This window comes from Crotalus tigris, unplaced genomic scaffold (genome assembly GCF_016545835.1).
Source record: "Crotalus tigris isolate CLP2741 ecotype Arizona unplaced genomic scaffold, ASM1654583v1 scf7180000017690.20705106771:4171800, whole genome shotgun sequence".
Classification (NCBI taxonomy): domain Eukaryota; kingdom Metazoa; phylum Chordata; class Lepidosauria; order Squamata; family Viperidae; genus Crotalus; species Crotalus tigris.
The window spans coordinates 2,627,771-2,632,513 of NW_024096569.1; the positions used below are offsets into that span (position 1 = coordinate 2,627,771).

The following is a 4,743-nucleotide window of genomic DNA, read 5'->3' on the forward strand; positions in this document are numbered from 1 at the left end:
ACTGCACTAGTTAACTCACATGGGTTTTCTTGTATTTGAATTAGCCTTCTTTCTCTGCTCCTTTCAAATGTATTGCTAATTATGGTGGTGGCTGGAACCTCATCCACTTTGAGGGCCACACAGTATGGACTTTGTAATACCTGCAATATGGTTTTTGTAGTTCCACGGCACTGGTTAACTCACAGGGGTTCTCTTGCATTTTAACTAGTCTTCTTTCTCTCTTTCTTTCTTTCAAACATATTGCTGATTATTTGCCATCCTCTGGCTATTTTAATTGGGGTCCAGCAAATGGAGGCAGGAGCTCCAGCCAACTTTAGCTATCACCTCAAGCTCTGAACAGGAGGAGGAAGAGGAGGAGGAGGAGGAGCCGAGCGTGGGATTCTGGGAGATGTAGGCTCTACCCGGGAAGAGGGCCTTAGAGTGCAGGGCAGCAGAACTACAGAGCCCAGCATTCCAAGGGAAAAAAAAGGCGGGAAAAATGGACTGAGGGGAGAAAAAACTCTTGGCGTCTGAGGGGAGATGGAGAGAGAGTCTTGTTCTGAGGGGAAAAAATGGCTCTGGCTTTTTGGGAGATTATCTGAATCAAAGCCTCACAAATGCCCCGAGGGGTGTTGGGAGTTTGGGCCAGGCAGGCCGGTCATCAGAGGAGAGGGAGAGAAGGAGCCGGTCATCAGCCAGAGTCTCCTTCGAGGGTGAGTGATACATACGCAGCAGAGGAGGGCTGGGATATTATGGGATGAGAAACTCCTGGAACTGTTTCTGTGGGAAGCTTAAAGGGGCCAAGGTTGAGAAACGCAATCCCAGCTCTCTCACTTTATGTGTGTGTTTTGTGTATGTGGTAGTCTGCATGGCTTCCCTCCATTGCCTACCCTCTGTTGAATTGTGGTGTTCCCTCATTTCAGCATCTGCCTGCCTGCCTGCCTGCCTGCCCTTCTCTCTCATCTATCTATCTATCTATCTATCTATCTATCTATCTATCTATCTATCTATCTATCTCTATCCTCTCTTTTCTATATCCATTCATTCATTCATTCATTCATTCATTCATTCATTCATTCAGTTTCTATGCCACACATCTGCCCTACAAGATGACTGTGGGTGGCTTGAAAGCACTTGGTGAATTTTAAAGATCATTTAAAAAATAACTACTGCTCCACAGAATTTAACATGTGGAACTGAATCCCCATCTGCAGCATCTCTGACGGAAGGAAAATCCAGGCCTTCCCAAGGCCTTCAGTTCCTCTTAGGAATTTTTTTTTTTCCTGTCGTCCAGCCAAAATCTGTTTCCTTGTAATTTCAGCTACGGTAATAATTTCCTGATTTCTGGAAGTGCTTCAAACAATTGGGAAGACACTTGCCATCTCTTCCTGCCTCGTCCTCCAGGCTAAACTTCTGTTGCCGAAGAGGGAGATTCTTTTGCCGAATTCTTTTCTTGAATAAATCTCACTTTAAAGTAACAGGTCGCAAATTTTGACTTTCTTTACAAGTCTAGCCCATTTTATTATCAAGTGATTTAGATTGAGACCGAAACTTTTATTATAAAACAAATACTTCGATGCATACTCTTCTTTCATTTTTCAATTTATTTCAAAGTTATATCTAACTTTGAAGAAAAAGTCAAACAATCATAATATTGGTAACACCAATATCCAAAACTGTAATTAATACTGATAAAATATATATTTTTCTCCTCATATCTATATTCAGTACTCCAAGGAACTTAAATAATAGAATATTAAGCATCTAAGTATATTATATGAACCTCACCATATTGAAATACCATATTGTACCAAATGTATATGTATATATATGTATGTATGTATAATTCTTTTCTCAACCCCCCCACTGTCTCTATCTATCTATCTATCTATCTATCTATCTATCTATCTATCTATCTATCTATCTACAGGATCTATCAATCTAACTATCATCTATCTATCTATCTATCTATCTATCTATCTATCTATCTATCTATCTATCTATCACCTCCATGCACCATTCAACCCATCAAAAAAATGGAAGGAGAAAAAAAGGCAAGGTGGACCTAAGAAAAAGGAAAAACTGTATCTCTGGGAAAATGAGAAAGGGGTTATTAGCCAAGAGACTCAGCTAGTATTCAAAGCAAAATATCCCAAAGGACATTTCCCACGGCTTCAAACAAACATGGACAGGAACAGATCAACAAGGAAAAAGCCTTGGATCTTCTCTCTCACCTGAGAGTCAGAAATGAATCTCCAAAGGATGAAGGCGAGCTCCTATGAGCTGGAGATTCAAGAGAAATTTCAGTGTGGAAAGGGGCCTCTAAACTAGACCTCATGGCAGTTGTTTGTATTAGATCTATCCCGTTTACAGAAAAAAGTTGTTGAAAGCAGTAACAAAAATCTTCCCAGCAGGCTCAAGTCTAGATAGATCTGAGACTTGTAGAAGAGGGTGGGGCCAAAGATTTCCCCCTTTTGGATGGACTTTCTCTTCTGCCATAAACTGAAGTACCTCATCATTTCTTCACAGGTCATGTGCATGTCTGAGCCTAGTAAGAGACTGCACCAAGAGAGTTATCTTATTTTCCTCCAATCAAGTTTATATACAGTGGCCCCTCTTCTTCCTCTTCTCTAAGATGGTTCTTCTGAGTGGAGAAGTCCTGAACATTGCTGTAGGTGGCCTCAGAGTCCGGGGGAAACTAAGGGAAAGAGAGCCCATTGTTCAAACATTCAGTTTGCCTGCAGCTCAAGAACCAATGAAGAACAAGGGATTTCTCCAGCATTTTGCAGCATTTTTAGAAATAAATAAGGTTGATGGTCTTCTAGAAAGATTGCCAAGCCCATCAAAGAACAGAAGGATTGACCTTCGGCATCACACCTGACCCGGTCTGGTTTTCTGATTCTGATGGTGATGAGATACTCCTGAGAAATCCGCAAGGACATTCCTCTAAAACCTTGCCTGCAACACTTGATTAGAGGAATCTTTGATGGCTTCTAAGATACTTAGTTTTCTTAAATATATCTTTCTCTTCGCATTTTTCTGCGAATTTCAAGGCCATTTAATTTTATGGCCAATACATAATTTGTTAGACAGAAAGCCATAAGGAGAATTATTCTTTCCTATTTTTAAAGAAATATCCAGGGGTACTAAAATGCCTAAATTCTTTGATTGAAACGAAGTAAATGAAGAAACGGAGAATAGTTGTTGACAGAGATCAAAACAAATGGGATTATGGGAGGCAAATCCTGCTTGAAGTTAAGATTTAAGTTTTAAGATTTAAGTTCACTATCTACCAACATTGCACCACTATGCTTCAGGCCCTCTAAAGCCCATCTATATCATTCTTGTTTATAGACGACAATAGTTGGGTGATTCCACAGGACACTGTAAGTTATTGGTGAGGATTCCATAAATCTAGTATCACTCTCCAGTGTGATAGACCTTCCCTGTAGACCAGGGGTCTTCAAACTTGGTCCTTTTATGACTTGTGGACTTCAACTTCCAGAATTTCTCAGCCAGGCATGCTGGATAATGAATTCTGGGAGTTGAAGTCCACAAGTCATAAAAGGGCCAAGTTTGAAGACCCCTGCTGTAGACGTTAATTAAAGTCACCCATGAATTCCACCAGCTACCTTGACTGATGAGGGTGTTGCTGCTTGAGGCTCCATCACTGAAAGATGATTTTTCTCTTTCTTTTCCATTAGTTGAAATTGTTCCTGTGATTGAGATGCTTCCATGGCAGCAATAAAAAGGAAAAAAAAAACTATGAAGCTACTTTCCACCATCCTTACCTATCATCTTCCCATCCCTCTCATTTCCAGTTCTGCTTTTCCTTTCCTGCTTCCCCGGAGGATCTCTCGGTCAACATATCCAACTACAAGAGCAACCTCTGATAAGGGAACCCTCGAACCCAAATCCTTCACTTACTGCTCTTTTGCTTCCAGCAATAAAAGGCAATTGGAACCAGCAGAATTAGAAAAAGAATCCATCTCCGGGCATATCTCCAAACAGAATATAAACCTTGGGTCCAAACTGGTTTGACTAGGAAAGAAGGAGGATGATTTCATATTACTTGGCAGAATATTTTTACCCTGTCCTGTTCTTTTTTTAAAAAAAAAAAAGTTTTTATTTTCCATTTTTCAATACATTATAAAAAAAATATATTTTTTAAAATAAATTCATACACATTAGGTGTCGCTCACCCACCTCCCCCCAGACTGCATCCGCCCTCTCTACCTTCCTTCCTTACTTCTCTCTTCCTTCTCTCCTCTCCTCACCTCTCTCTTCCCCTCCTCCCTTCCTCCCAGCCTACTTCCTTCCATCCCTTCCTCCTTCCCACTCATCCCTCTTCGGATACAGTTCAGGGGAAATACCAGAGCGGCACCTCTCTCAAAATTACTCTATCTATTTTATACATTAATGTTTCTATTTGTCTAACCTACTTAAACCCACCCCTCCCCACTTCCCAGAGCAAAATACAGGGTTATTATAAACAAAATAAACAAAATCTACTTAACTTTAAAAAAAAAATTTATACAATAAACAAATTCATACTTAACCCTTAACTCCCTCTAAGCTTTGACATCATAATAATATAAACAAATCCATTATAAATCATTTATTATAAAATTCTATAAATAATAATTGTTATTTCAAACAAAATTAATCATAAAATAAATGGAACTTTTGAGTTCCATATTTATTCTGAATATAATCTATCCATCTTCTCCATACCAAAATATATTTTTCTTGTGTATGATCCTT

The 4,743-nt window shown here is 39.4% G+C and overlaps 2 long non-coding RNA genes across 2 annotated transcripts; one reads left to right on the plus strand and one right to left on the minus strand.

Annotated features, from left to right (window-relative positions):
- The first annotated feature begins 300 nt into the window (after positions 1 to 300).
- Positions 301 to 1,457, plus strand: LOC120305764. Its single transcript, XR_005556090.1, has 2 exons — positions 301 to 692; positions 1,301 to 1,457. It is a non-coding gene; the product is annotated as an uncharacterized LOC120305764 (long non-coding RNA).
- An 890-nt stretch (positions 1,458 to 2,347) lies between these two features.
- On the minus strand, positions 2,348 to 4,114 carry LOC120305763. Its single transcript, XR_005556089.1, has 3 exons — positions 3,907 to 4,114; positions 3,612 to 3,709; positions 2,348 to 2,677 (listed from the first exon to the last, which is right to left on the minus strand). It is a non-coding gene; the product is annotated as an uncharacterized LOC120305763 (long non-coding RNA).
- Between the last annotated feature and the right edge of the window lie 629 nt (positions 4,115 to 4,743).